Below are 15456 nucleotides of genomic sequence, written 5' to 3' on the forward strand. Positions count from 1 at the left end.
GCTCAGTAGAGTCAGAGAAGTGAAAAATCACAACAGATGAGAAGATGGGATTTGCCCCATACGATACTAAGAAATGGAATATTTCCTGTCACATCAGTACACAAGGACATCACAGTCATCAGTGATGGCAGCCCTCCAATGTGAGCCCATGAACCCTGAGGACACTCAGGAAGGAAAGGAATGCCTGCCATTTAGCAGCCATCAGTCTGCAGCCACTCCCTATCGTGAGCCCTGAGCAAAGGCAGCAAGTGAAAACACAGGGTACCGGCCCAAGGTAGGTAGCTGAGGTGCATATCATAAGAATGATGTCAGTGAGCCCAGACTCTTGTATCATCCCATACAGAGAAAAGCATTAAATTCCTTAAGATATCTGGTTTTCTTTAATTAATAATAATCTTTTGATGTTCAGACTGCCTGCCCTTTGTTTCAAAACTTCTATGAAACCTGGCTCCCCAACTTGCCTCCTCTGAGCAGTTCCCTCAGGGTCATTTGAGATGCTCTCTCCCAGGCTTGAAGTCCTAAAAATTTCTGCCGAATAAACAGAACTCTCAACTTCCAGGCTGCGTGGTTTTTTTTTTTTTTTTTTTTCAGTTAACAAAACTCATCTGGGTTTGTCAACTGGCATTTACTGAGGTTAGCATCCCGCATCCTGCAGAGGCGAGGAGCCAGGGACCCCATCTTGGGCTGTTGGCTGGAACGGCCAATCCTTTTGCTAGCCTTGAGTTTTTTCAAGTTGGCATTTTAAGGGCTGGAGGGCTTAGGGTCACCTAGGGATGCAGCCCTGAGCTGTGAGAAACTAGGCTAGTATTTTGTTCAAGTCTTTATAAGACCAAGTCAAGGCTTCACTGAAAAGAGGGTTCAGAGGAGCCTGGCTGGAGTTTGGACCAGGAGTGACTTTTATGTTAATTTAACTTTGATTGGACTATAGTTACTTTACAATGTTGTGTTAAGGGAGACACTCTTCATCACTGGCCTGAGGGGGTCCCCGTCACATTGACAATCTTCAACAGGGGCTTTTCAAGCTGCAGTTCCCTCTGATTCTGAGAGCAGCCCCGCTGAGCACAGATAGCTGATATTCAGAGTTGCTCTGTGCTAGGCACCCTGACCACGTGACGACTCCTCCCTGGGGGAGCGTCTGGGAGAGCCATGGCTGCTTTCCAGCCCACCCCAGATGCTCAGCACAGGGAGATGCCAGCCAACTCAGAGGAGCCATGGAAACAGACTGGCTTTGGCACTGGAACCTGATCTGGATTTTGATTCTGACACTCGTGTGCCTAAGTTTCCATGTCCTTACCTATAAACAAGGGAAGAGCCTGTCTCATTGGGCTACTGGACTACATGGACTCATTCTGTAAAGTGTGTAACATACAATGAGCATTCAATAAATGCTCATTCCTTTCCTCCTCTTACAGAAGTTCAGAAAGTGCCTGATTTAATAAACAGGCTAAAGACCAACATTCCCCTGTGAGTTAATTGTTTGTAACTTAGAAACAAAATACATTATATTTAGGTTCGTGGGACACAAACATTCATCAATGCTAAATATAGATGGTTTGCTGCATGCTTACAACAAAATGTGCAGAAGCAAAAAACACTTTTTTTTTGCTAGCCAGTTAGATGTGCAAGATGTTTACAAGGACATGAAGATTCTTCTGGAGAGCACACAACCCAGGCACCTGTAATTCTTGTCACCTCACCTGGCATTTTCTCTAAAAGTTAAGAGAAAACATTTTAGTGCCTGGCAGACTTGAGTTCACGCCCAGACTCCTTCATTAGTAATTGCGATGTTCCTAAGACTCAGTTTCCTCATCTGGGAAATGGGCTAATAACAAGGGTTGCTTATGAGGACCAAATGCGAAGACACAGAAAAGTGCTTGGTGGAGCGTCTGGTAGAGTTACAAGCCTAAGCAACCCCTCAGGACGTTCATTTCTGCACTGCAAGACCTTGTGCACATTCAGGGTTCAGGGAAGGTCTGTCTGGGGAACTGACCTAAAGCACGAGGGACAGGAGGGGACTCACCCTGTCCTTAACTACCGCCACATTTATGGCAGCTGTGTTTTACGGCAGCCACTGAGACGTGGAGCTGGAGGCACACTATGAAAGGTAATCGTCTACCAGGCATGCGTGCAGATTCTTATGGAAACCTGTATGAGAAGCCGCGTAAGCTACAAGGGCTCCTTCACACTCTGACACATCCCAAGAGTCGAAGCTTTGGTCTGGGCTTGATTGAGAACTGGATGGCACCCAAAAATAGAGATTCACAAAGAAATTTTTATTTCATCTCACTGAAGACTTGTTGGAGGATGGGTGAGATTCTAGAAAACATTTGCCCATTGTGCGGCATCCAGAAAGCAATATGCGTTGTCCTGCAAGCCTGGTGGGCGTGAGAAATGTGATGATAGTGCCAACATCCCCAGAGCCCTTAGCTGCCTCCTTCATTCATTCATCACACAGTGCTCCCATTGTGTGCTGAGCACAGTTCTTGGTACTGTGGGCACAACAGCTCTATGATGACAAGATACAGAGTAAGTATCAGTTTAACTTGAATGGTATGCTAACCGTTTTGTAAATATTCACCAAATGTTGTGCTCAGTCGCTAAGTTGTGTCCAACTCTTTCTGAGACCCCCATTTCCTCCTCCAGGGCATCTTCAAGACCCAGGGATCGAACTTGCATTGGTAGGCAAATTCTTTGCTGCTGAACTACTGGGAAGCCCCACCAAATGTTACCCTGTTTTAATAATAAGATGAAGGATAAGATGCCTGATCTATCTTCTTAAAACATCTATATACCAGGTAAGGCTGAGTTAAGAAAGAAATCGCCTTTAATTTCCATTTCTCTATCGGTAATGGGTTTCAGTTGTGTCTTGTTATTTATTCCATTTGGGTCAGTTCTGCGCCTAATTGAATGCAGTGGGATCCACATATTAATATCCTGTCCTTCTTTTGGAACCTCAGCTCCACTTACAGAAGAGTCAGGGAACTGTAGCTCTTTAGAGATGCCCTGGCTATTTCGTCTAAGTAGTTCTGCCTGCTAATCTGTAAACCATTGCCCTATTCATTTTCTTCATAGCAATTATGTAAAACAAATCACATAGAGTACCTTCGCTCCCTGTCAAAATTTTCACTCACCTTTCCCAATTTTTGTAGACATTCAGGATTTAGGTAGAATTGACTAGTAATATACATTTTTCATTGTATAACTTTTCTTTCAAATGTAATCGAGCATTTCACTTCCCCCCTTATTGCTTCATCCTTAATGAAGTGACATCTATATAGAACTAGTATTTATAAAGAGAGAGAGTCAGCTGATTGCCCGTGGTCATACCCACTTGTGTAGAATCTCATTCTCAGACCAATAGCCAGAGGATAGGTGGACAAAAAAGAGTTCCTGTTTTCAATTTCTGGCAGAATTTCACTCACAGAAGCTCTGTTTTACCAGACTGCCAACTTCTCCTACCTTAACTAATTGGTTCTCTGATGCGGTATTCTGTGTCCAAGAAATGGATGGAAAACTCAGGTTTCTGATATATTGTTAAACAGTGTATTTCCTACTCTTCTGTTACTTGGAGCACTTTACTTGTGGGGACTGTTCTTCCTGAAATGTGATGAGCGACTTCCAGTCCCTTCTAGTTTCTGCACAGGATTTTTAAAATTAATTTTTATTGGAGTATAGTTGCTTTACAACGTTGTGTTAGCTTCTGCTGTAGAGCCGAGTGAATCATACATCCCCTCTTTTTTGGATTTCCTCCCTATTTAGGTCACCACAGAGTATTGAGTAGAGTTCCCTGTGCTATACAGTAGGTTCATGTATATTTCATACATAACAGTGTATATATGTCAATCCCAACCTCCCGATTCATCTCACCCCTCTTTCGCCCTTGGTCTCCATACATTTGTTCTCTGTGTCTGTGTCTCTGTTGCTGCTTTGCAGATAACATCATCTATTCCATTTATCAAGATTCCACATATATGCATTGATATATGATATTTTATTTTCTCTGACAAGCTTTTTGGTTTTTAAAGTTCTTTCTATCTCTGAATGAATATAGATTAAAAGGGGATAGGGATGGAGTGGAATCACAAAGAAGAACTCCTGTACGATTCTCTGGTTGTTGCAGGGTTCAAATCCTGGGTCCCAGAAGGAGAGAGCAGACTGCAGGGATGTATTAATACAATATATCTTCCAACGTCTTTCATGTGCTTTCAGTTTCCTGAGCTGAAACCTGGACATGCTTGAGGTGAAGACTGTTGTAGGCAGGTTCCCTCCACCCAGTTCTGCCTGCCATGCTGTTCATAGAGTTTGTCTGCATTTTCCATTAGATGATCTGTCCATCCTAGTTTTGGTGGTGGTATAAGTTTTTGTTTTTCCCTGGGCAATTGAGAAAAGCTACATTTAAGGATTGCCAAGCAGATCTCATTTAAAAGCAATAATATATTAATATTATAATATTATTTTATGTGAGACACTGACATGATTTTCCTCAAAGCAGCATAAATAAATTATTAAATATATACTTTTTCTCAATCAGCTATATGTTAGGAACCGGCACTAGAGGGAATTAGAAGAACTATATGCATATATTCATATTTTGTTGAGACAATTTAAAGCCTCTCTTCTCATAGCTGCAGCAGACTCTCTTATTTTTCTCTGTGCTCTCTGTCCTGATTAAGGGAGAACCAACAGCAAATGCCTATTTCTCTTTAAATGAATCTCTCCCCTTTTCTTTTCTATTTTCAACTATTTCTGAACAAATACGGGCTAGAGAAACATAGATTTTAAAAATCTTGACCGAGTTAATGAAAAGGCCACTCTGCTTTCCCAGGGTTTTGGTGATTATTATGGAGAAAAGAGAACCACAGGAGTTAGAAAACCTGTATTTATCACTGAGCCATAGAGAACTTTAAATATACATTTGAAAATATTTTATTATATAAAATACATGTTTAACATATTACATATAATATAGAATACATTTAACAGGTGTTTATATATGATTGGAGTTACAAACTATGTATTTATCACTCAAAAGCAGAAAAGAGACTTTAATATATACAATGTCTGGCCTTCCCAGGGGGCTCAGTGGTAAAGAATCTGCCTGCCAGTGCAGGAGATGAGGGTTAGGTCCCTGTTTCGGGAAGATCCCCTGGAGTAGGAAATGGCAACCCACTCCAGTATTCTTGCCTGGAGAATCCCATGGACAGAGGAGCCTGGCAGGCTACAGTCCATGGGGTCTCAAAAGAGACACAACTTAGGGAGTAAACTGTGATTATATGTAAAACACAATAAGTAAATATACATTATACACAAAATAAATATATGTGCATTTTACACTATACTTACATAATACATATAAAATATATATTTTGTTAGAATATATTTTAAGTATATGTTTTAAATTATCTTTGTTGAGATAAACACATGTTTTTTAACTCCCTTCTTTCTTTTAAATGTATATGTGCATCTCCACTGCATTTACTTTTAAGACAATAATCTAGGGCACGCCTTACAGACTGTAAACTGGTACAAAATCTGGATGGGATCCAATGGGCTTGTTGAGCAAATCCTTGTAATAAGCCATTGACATTGTCAGGCTAAGGCCGTTTGAATGGAAAGCCAGCTTAGAGCCAAGGGCTTAAGGCTTTATTTTGAAAGTAGAGCTCCACCTAGTGGCCATTCGAAGGCTGACCGCTAGGGTCCTAAGAACCCGCCAGTTCAGGAAGCGTCTCTGAATTTGTTTTCTTTCTGCTGTTATGTTCTACTCCTGTACTTGCGCTAGATTTTAGTTTCCCCTCGCCCTCTGGTGGGGAACCCTTCCGTGTTGTCCTTACGCTGTAGGACGAAGACAGACCCTTCCCAGAGTGTCAGCAGATAGAAGGACAGTTGGAGGCTGGTGGTGGGAAGAATACGGGGCAAAGACTCCCAGGTCTCTTCCTGGCTGTTCCATTGACTGTACACTTGTTTTCCCCACCAGGGCTCAGAGCCCTTATCTATGTAACCAGAGGCCTGAAGGCCGAGTCTCCCAAGGGGAACTTGTGCTTCTGAGATTCTGTGGGTCTAGAGGGGGTTTGGAAGGAAAGAAGGACTTCAGACCTTGGCATCTGCTGTTTCCCAGGGGGAGGAGCCTTCTTCCACAAACTGGGCTCACTCTGAGGTGGAGTCATGGGGCTGGCCTGGGACCATGAGAAAATGTCCAAGCACAAGCCTCCTTGGACAGTTCTGGTCACTCTAGGGAGGGCCGCCCATGTCCTCTTCACAGGGACCATGGGCAGCAGATTTTGCTGATGGAAGACTTCTTGGAAGAGGTATCCAAGGGGGAAGAAACCCAGGATTTTAAATGGGCAAATATTTAAAATCTGTCAAATTAACTATCTTTAAAAAAAAAAAAATTATGCTCAGCTAAGGGTGTGGCGGGATGGGCACATGGATGGGAATATAAACAGGTTGACCTTATGGGGGCAACTTAGTAACATCAAGAGCTCTGAAAATGATCATTACTCTTTTCTTGGAAATTTCAACTATGGAGGCAGAAATATAGGCAAAGATTACAATACAAAGCTGTTCACGTAACCTTCCATCACATTAGAGAAAACGACGCAATCTAAACATTTAGTTTCAGGGAAGAGGCTTAATGTGGAGGTGTTCAAATGTTATACCTGTTATTTTCCATGGAGCCTTTCTTCAAGGGGAGTGTATAGTCTAAGGTACAAACGGATTGACCCAAGTGGGGAAGGGGGTTCTGTTTTGGCGCCCCACTGGGCTGAGGACCTGTTTGGCCCCCGCCTCTCCGCTGTGACACCTCCTGAGGCATTTGCATGGTGCACACAGGACTCCAGGGCACAGCTCGGCAAGCTCAGGATGCTGATGGTGGCCCTTCCTTCTGCCTGGTGGAATTCTCCCTGATTCTCTCCTTGATTCTTTTACATTTCTGTACTTGCCAAATACCTCATCATGACTATTTTCCTTTTTTTTTTAACTGCCACTGAATATTTATCTTAAGAAATTAAAGTAATGGTAGTTTATTATTTTAGATTTGGATGTATAATTGTCACACATATCTACATCCAACTTGTGTCAGCCTGGCCAGCATATTCCTTTCTTTTTGGCAGATCTTCAGGCTTATACGAGAAACCTGAATCCACAAAAGAGCACTATTAAGAAAATAAAAACCATTCACAGTCCCACCACCTAGAGGAAACTATTTTTTGCATTTTAGTGTATTTTTCTTTACAGCTTTTTTTCTATGTGATATATATGTATGCATGCATAATGTAGGGCTTCCCAGGAGGCTCAGTGATAAAGAATCTGCTGCTAATGCAGAAGATGTGGGTTTGGTCTGTGGATCAGGAAGATCCTCTGGAGAAGGTAATGGCAACACACTCCAGTATTCTTGCCTGGGAAATCCCATGGACAGAGAAGCCTAGGGGGCTACAGCCCATAGGTCTCAAAAGAGTCGGACACAACTTAGCGACTAAACAACAACAATAAAACATAATATATGTATTATTAAATATGGTATATAAAATAAACTTCTGTACCTTACACATAACATTTTATTTATTATAAAGTTTTACATTCTATTCATTTATATAAACATTATATTGTATATTCTCAAAATATTGAGTTTTGAAAAATAATGGTTAATGGTTTCTCAGTATTCAATTCTCTTGATAAACTGTAATTTTATAAGCAGTATTTTTGCTGTAATAGACCATACTAATGTGAACATATCTAAACACAAAATCTTTTCTGCTTCTAATTACTTCCTTAGATTGAATTCCTAGAGAGAAGACGGTTGGGCCAAAGATTATGAATGTTTTTCAGGTAAAAGAGTGTTATGGTTAAAAGTCCCTCCTGTCAGTGATCATAATACAACACTTAAAAAAAAGTCCTCCCAAGAGTAGTGGTCTTTACTTTGGTATTCATTGATTTGGTATTAGAAATATATGTAAAATGTGGCTTCTTCATTAGGAAATGTCTGTTTATTTAGATAATAATTATAAACCTACTAAATGAATTTAATTTAATGCTTTTTTATTTGTTTCAAATGGAGCTATAATCTGTCAAATGTTAAGGAGTCTTTGCTTTTATCCTTGTCTAGTCCTTCAGAACCCTATGGACTGGGGCCCACCAGGCTCCTCTGTCCACAGAATTCTCCAGGCAAGAATACTGGAGCATGTTGCCATTCCATTCTCCAGAGTCCATTAATGAATATTGAATAGTTAGTTAAAGAAAGTAACTGGTTTTCTGTTACTAGCTGCAGTCAAGCGAAGACTGACAGCATTCAATTTGGGGCAGAGAATTAAGGTGAAAGTGAGCATACAGCCAACCCCACCAAACTTACTGAGTGCAAGCAAGGTGGCAGTCTGCACGTGGGGAGTTACAGGCTCAGGCGCCGAGGGAGCCAGTGGGAGAGTCTGGAAACAACGACGGAGTGATGAGACTCTGAGAGAGAGGGTGGGAGAGGCCTACTTGGATGGTTGTCCCTGGACCCGGTTGCATCTTGCCCCTCCCAGGGTGCACTGAGATCTTCACTGCCACACACCCCCACCCCTCCACCCTCTCCCAAGGATAGTCTGGGGCTTTGCCTAAGATGGCTCAGGCCAGCTTTCCTCCTGGAAAACCAACAGCGACAACCTCCTCTATTAAGAGTCCTGGAGTCTCCAATTCCAGGAAGGGCAAATCAGATATTCCCTGCCCCTGCTCTATGCAGGATAGGGCCAATGCTTAACGTTTATATCAAAGTGCTTGACCCAGATGAAAGGAACGGGGTATTCGTGCCCCAACCCCAAGGAACCGGACTCTAGAAGGCTGTGCTCTGGGTGGATAAGTGACTCTGGCAACCTTATTGCTTGACCCCTGAACCTCTGGATCTGAGCTTCTAGAGGCCTGGCTAACTGGCAGCCTGAATATGCTGCTTTGCTCTGAAGTATCATGGCATCTGGTCCCATCACTTAATGGGAAATAGATGGGGAAACAGTGGAAACAGTGTCAGACTTTATTTTTGGGGGCTCCAAAATCACTGCAGATGGTGACTGCAGCCATGAAATTAAAAGACGCTTACTCCTTGGAAGGAAAGTTATGACCAACCTGGATAGCATATTCAAAAGCAGAGACATTACTTTGCCAACAAAGGTTTGTCTAGTCAAGGCTATGGTTTTTCCTGTGGTCATGTATGGATGTGAGAGTTGGACTGTGAAGAAAGCTGAGCGCTGAAGAATTGATGCTTTTGAACTGTGGTGTTGGAGAAGACTCTTGAGAGTCCCTTGGACTGCAAGGAGATCCAACCAGTCCATTCTGAAGGCGATTAGTCCTGGGATTTCTTTGGAAGGAATGATGCTAAAGCTGAAACTCCAGTACTTTGGCCACCTCATGTGAAGAGTTGACTCATTGGAAAAGACTCTGATGTTGGGAGGGTTTGGGGGCAAGAGGAGAAGGGAACGACAGAGGATGAGATGGCTGGATGGCATCACTGACTTGATGGAGGTGAGTCTGAGTGAACTCCGGGAGTTGGTGATGGACAGGGAGCCTGGCGTGCTGCGATTCATGGGTCACAAAGCGTCAGACACGACTGAGCGACTGAACTGAACTAGACGGTATTTGATTCAGGGGAAGCATGAGCCCCCATGGCCGCCCCCATGGCTGTGGCAGACATTAGCAATCAGTCCCGGCACGCTGCAGTCATCTCATTCACAGCGGTACACCATCTTCTCGGAGAATCCGCCATGTTTGTCTTCATGACTGAGCGGGCCTTGGTGTCTGAAGACCGCGCAGTGTAAAATGGTTCATTTGGACTCTGCTTTCTCTGAGTTCTCTGGGCGTGGATCGTATGCATTCCACAGAGCTACTTCAGCTTCTGAAAGTCAAAGATTAATACACGGGGAAGGTGAAAATCAACTTTAAAATCGCTGGTGAAACGAGGGGCTGGGCAATAGGAAGTTAGAATTGGGCTTCTGGAGCAGCCTGGGTTTCCATAGAAACAAGATACTGCTGAATCAAACTCGGGAAGAAAATTACCCACACTAGTTTTTAAGCCTGGAAAGAAGCCCGAAAAGGGTATTTACTGATGGTGCAGGCAGAGTGAGAATTTTGACGGTAAAGCACTCCACAAAAGACCCAGCCAAAGTGAATGGCAGCTGCTGCTGCTAAGTCGCTTCAGTCGTGTCCGACTCTGTGCAACCCCATAGACGGCAGCCCACCAGGCTCCCCCGTCCCTGGGATTCTCCAGGCAAGAACACTGGAGTGGGTTGCCATTTCCTTCTCCAATACGTGAAAGTGAAAAGTGAAAGGGAAGTCGCTCAGTCTTGTCCGACGCTCAGCGACCCCATGGACTGCAGCCTTCCAGGCTCCTCCATCCATGGGATTTTCCAGGCAAGAGTACTGGAGTGGGGTGCCATTGCTTTCTCTGGTGAATGGCAGCGGATCCCCATAAAAATCATGAGGGATACCCCACAACAGCCTCATGTGCGCTAGGGGCGGGGCCAGGTACAGGAGGTTGTCCAGCTCTGAGAGTGAAAGGTGTTGTAACTCACTAAGGAAACCTATCACTCTTAAGATGGGCTTCACTGGTGCCTCAGGCGGTAAAGAGTCCGCTTGGAATGCGGGAGACCTGGGTTCCATCCCTGGGTTGGGAAGATCCCCTGGAGGAGGCCATGGCAACCCACTCCATTGTTCTTGCCTGGAGAATCCCATGGACAGAGGACCCTGGCAGACTACAGTCCATAGGGTCGCAAAAGACTCGGACATGACTGAGCAACCAAGCACAGAACAGCATCACCCCTAAGAAACCATTAGTCAGCACAGGCTAGTGATTTGGGAGGGGGAAGTCCTTGGGGTTTCATGTAAATCAGTATCACACTTTGCAGGCCCAGGGCCCCAAGATGATTGCTGCTGCTGCTGCTAAGTTGCTTCAGTCGTGTCTGACTCTGTGCTACCCCATAGATGGCAGCTCACCAGGCTCTCCCGTCCCTGGGATTCTCCAGGCAAGAACACTAGAGTGGGTTGCCATTTCCTTCTCCAATGCATAAAAGTGAAAAGTGAAAGTGAAGTTGCTCAGTCGTGTCCGACTCTTAAGGACCCCATGGACTGCAGCCTACCAGGCTCCTCCACCAATGGGATTTTCCAGGCAAGAGTACTGGGTGGGGTGCCATTGCCTTCTCCCAGATTATTGCCGACAGAGCTAAGAAAATGGAAGAGGTGATGTGGCTTTGCAGCGGCACCGCCTGGCGCCCCCTGTGAGCCATAACCATGGCATGGCAGCCTCGGCAGCTGGAGCCTGGTTTCCCAAAGCCTGGCAGTGGCGGGGGCACATGTGCTCACACCTTCCCTGCGGGAGCACGTGTGAACCTGTGGGCCTGTGGTGGCTGCCGTCCAGCTGGAGCAGCAGAAGCTGAAAGGAAGTGCAGCCTTGAACCGGGTGGGAGTTGTCTGGAACACCCACTGTTTGCTCCCCCTTTTCTCCCGGGCAGGAAGGACTGGGCTCCTGGCTGCGTGCTTGAGTGCTAAGTCGCTTCAGTCGTGTCCGACTCTTGCAACCCCATGGACTGTGGCCCACCAGGCTCCTCTGTCCATAGGATTCCCCAGGCAAAAATACTGGAGTGTATTGCCATTTCCTCCTTCAGGGGATCTTCCCAACCCAGGGATCAAACCCCAGTATCCTGCATCTTCTGTGTTGGCAGGCAGATTCTTTACCACTAGCGCTACCTGTTCTGCCTATGACAGAGTATCCCCACTTGTCAGGAGCAGTCCCCACAGCTGACCTTGATGTTCATAGTCTTGCCTCATCATTTGAAGGTTCTTGGTTTCAACTATTTGGAAGTGATCATGAGGGTTCTTATCATGTGACATTTGCTCTTGGACTTCTGTGCTCCTGAGCTTGAGCCAAAGCCAGTGCCTGGCCAGTGAGAGCGCCTCATCAGTCTCCAGTTGCCAAACCAAAGCAGGGCTCCTTTGTTGATCTCATTTGATGATCCTCAGATATTTCGACAGAGGGCAACGTGGTTGGATGGCATCATGGACTCAATGGACATGAGTTTAAGCAGACTCCAGGATGTGGTGAAGGACAGGGAAACACGGCCTGCTGCAGTTCATGGGGTCGCAAAGAGTCGGACACAACTGAGCAGCTGAACAGCAACAAAATATTTCCTCACAATAACCCTTTGAAATTGGCATTATTATTCCAGGGTTTATAGTGAGAGAACTTATTATATACCATAGTGATGTTTCCAAATTCAAGGATTATTTACATACACCCCATAAAAAAATGTAGGTGTTTTATATTCTTAGCAGATGCAGGCTCCTTTGGAAGCTTGAGGCTTTAAAAAAAACACTTTAGCCACTAGAGGGAGACAGCTCTTTGAAAAACTGAGGCCATTTCTCCAGTTTGTGGGTATAAACAGATGAAATCCTGTTTGTTTGAAAATGGTATCCAGGGCAGACCTCACAGGTGGACAAAGAAGGGGGCAAGTCCGGCGCTCAACCTCAGTGCAGACCTCACCGAACAGCCCTCCCCATCACTCACAGCTTCCTCTTCCATAGTCATCACTGCCCCTCAAAGCAAAGGTCCTTTTTACTTAGCCCTTGGCAGCTTATCATTAGACAAACAAACAAGCAAAACTTCTCTGTCTTTCTGCCTTAGGGTAAACTTTGTGGAGAAAAAGCTCGATAATTTGTTTGAACTGATTCGGTGTAAAAACATAGAATCCCAAAGATTTCAAGTGCTGTCATAGAGAGCCTAAAACAGGCCACTGCTCACTCAGACTGTGTTCAACAATATTATTCTGAAATGGGAACCCAGGCATGTTTTCTCTCTTAGAGAGTCCTGGGTTTCCTGACATAAGAGTTGCTCCTGACATCTCCTAGTTTAAAAAGTGCAACTTCTGCAGTAAAGAGGTTGCTCTCCATGAGGTTAAATGTCTAGTATGGAGATCATGCTAGACCAGATCTGCAGGCAGGGCCCAGGAGGAAAGAAGCCGAATGACTTTAGCCCAACGCCCTGTGTGGTGAATCTCAGAGATGTGAAGGTTTATTGGATAACAACTTGTGCCCGCCTCACCACCTCTTATACTCATGCAGAGATTTTGACTCAAACCTGGAAGAACTGGCCCCAAAACCACAGTTACTAATAGGGATTTGTTATATTGCTTATGTGTTTTGTGGGCTTCTCTGGTGGCTCAGCTGGTAAAGAATCCGCCTGCAATGCGGGAGACCTGGGTTCGATCCCTGGGTTGGGAAGATCCCCTGGAGAAGGGAACGGCTACCCACTCCAGCATTTTGGCCTGGAGAATTCCATGAACTGTATAGTCCATGGAGTCGCAAAGAGTTGGACACGACTGGGCGACTTTCACTTTATGTGTTTTGAAGAGGTGAAAGGGTCTCCACTATGAAATCACTGGGCATTTTAGTTGTTTTCACCAGGCAGATCAGTCGTGGTTCATCATCTTCCTAGAAATGACATCCCTATCAGGCTCTTTAAAGGTTTTGTTGACTGTGCTTCTTCCTTCTTTTAAGTAAAATACATTTACTTTATTGGTAAATGGTATGTTCTTGATCAAGAGGCTACTTCAACTGACTGATAAGGTTGAGTGAACTCTGTAGATTGTGTTGGCTCTACTTCTATAACCAAATTTAAAATTAAACTTCAGTTGCAGGCTGCAAACTTTGTCTTGAAATATACATTCTCTGTGATATGTACATTTAGTTCTTTCATAGCATGAGGTCAGAGTGCTGCACATATTTTGCATAATAACAGCATTTGGTGTTCAAAATTAGTCACTGTTTTCAAGAAGATAAACTGTCTCTGTAATGAATTCTTATTTGCAGATTGCTTCAATCCTTGGATCTCTTCATTGAACAGACTCCCAATAACTGGACATTTGAGGTCAGCCTCTTGCAGTCAGGGAAGAGCTTGGGTCAAACCAAGACCAAACTTCTCTGCCTGGGTAAACATAGGTCTAGTAAATATCTTCCTTGGTGAGCTGGGCCACTTCTGGTTCCACCTGACCCAATTAAGGCAGATGCATCGTTAACATTAGTTAAAATTTCTCAAGGAGGGAGACTGGAGACTTCTTTCTGGAACCCAGTAGTGAGGCCCTGGTTTGAAAACAGATACTGGGACTTCCCTGGTGGTCCAGGGGTTAAGACTGTGCCTTCCAATGCAGGGGGTGCGGGTTCGATCCCAGGGAGCTAGATCCTACCTGCCTTGTGGCTGGAAAAACCCAAAACAGAAAAAACAGAAACTGTATTGTAACAAATTCATTAAAAGACTTTAAAAATGCTCCACGTGAAAAAAGTCTTAAAAAAGAAAGAGGTACTTTTTGTGACTTGGCAACTAGTAATCTTACTAGTGGCTGTTGGTGCAAAGATCTGTCTCACTCACACCCCCTTATGAAGCTGGGGGTTCATTGAAAGGATTCTGTGGACTAGGAATGGAGCTGGCAAGGACCCAAGGCCAAAGTGGAACTGGCTCCACCCCTTCCGTTCTGTCTTTCTAACAATACTCCACATAGACTCGGCCACACTATGCCCTGTAGACTTGGGGCTAAGTATATATCTTCACCTGATACATTTAGAGTTTTCTCCCAAAGCATATGCCATTATCCACTTCTGGAATTCAAAAAGCTCTGAAAGCGTGAAGATTTTGATAACTTGAGGAAAATCCTGATCTTATCTGAACTCACCTTGGCATACATTCACCTTGATCTAATGGGAGGCTATTTGTGGTCTTTTCTTTAATCCCACTTAGTGTGAATGCGCATTCATTTTTCTGTAGAAATACTGACAGATTTGATAATTGGGTGATGCCTCGGATGCTGCTGGAGTTTATATGATATATTTATTCTACACGCACCATGTTACCTTTTCAAATTAGAAAAACGCTCAACTCCCCAACGTACCTGGCCCCAAGGTTTCAAAGCGCCTGTGGACCATTACGAGCAGGAAAGAAATATATTACAGGCAAATAAACAATGAAAGGGGGTAGGGTGGGAAGAGAGGTGGAATAAATGAAGCTGAAATTTTAAAAAGCATTATTATGGGAGATGATACCTACTCTGGACTCATTATTTTATTTACCTTTGTGATCTTTCATTCCTTTCCCTATTTGACATGCAACTTTCTCATCTCCAAAATGAACAGATTACCACTAGATTATGTCTGCAGTCTCTTTCATATTCACAGCTCGATAATTCTGTGATTGTAGTTGATTTTTTCAAAGCAGTTCTTCCCATCTGGCAGCAAACAAGAAGAGACAATTCTCTCTCTCCCTCTTTTTTTTTTTTTTTGTAGCAATTCCTTATCAAGGTTTACATGCTACTGCATTTTCCCTTCATATTTCACATATTTAATGTAAACTCCTCGACTAACCATTTTTTCAGTTTTCTTGAAAAACACTGAGGAGTTTCTATTGGTTTAACGTGAGTTTTACATTCAGCTTTTATGTAATTATTAAATAATCCA

At 43.9% G+C, this 15456-nt stretch overlaps 1 protein-coding gene across 1 annotated transcript in view; it reads left to right on the plus strand.

The window, feature by feature from the left end:
* The first annotated feature begins 2681 nt into the window (after nucleotides 1–2681).
* ENPP6 (ectonucleotide pyrophosphatase/phosphodiesterase 6) overlaps nucleotides 2682–15456 on the plus strand; it is a 103480-nt gene continuing 90705 nt past the window's right edge. The window contains exon 1 of the mRNA XM_070364158.1: nucleotides 2682–2795. The gene's annotated coding sequence lies outside the window, so the exon portion shown is untranslated. The remainder of the gene's footprint in view (nucleotides 2796–15456) is intronic.

The sequence above is a fragment of the Bos mutus genome, chromosome 27 (genome assembly GCF_027580195.1).
Source record: "Bos mutus isolate GX-2022 chromosome 27, NWIPB_WYAK_1.1, whole genome shotgun sequence".
Classification (NCBI taxonomy): Eukaryota; Metazoa; Chordata; class Mammalia; order Artiodactyla; family Bovidae; genus Bos; species Bos mutus.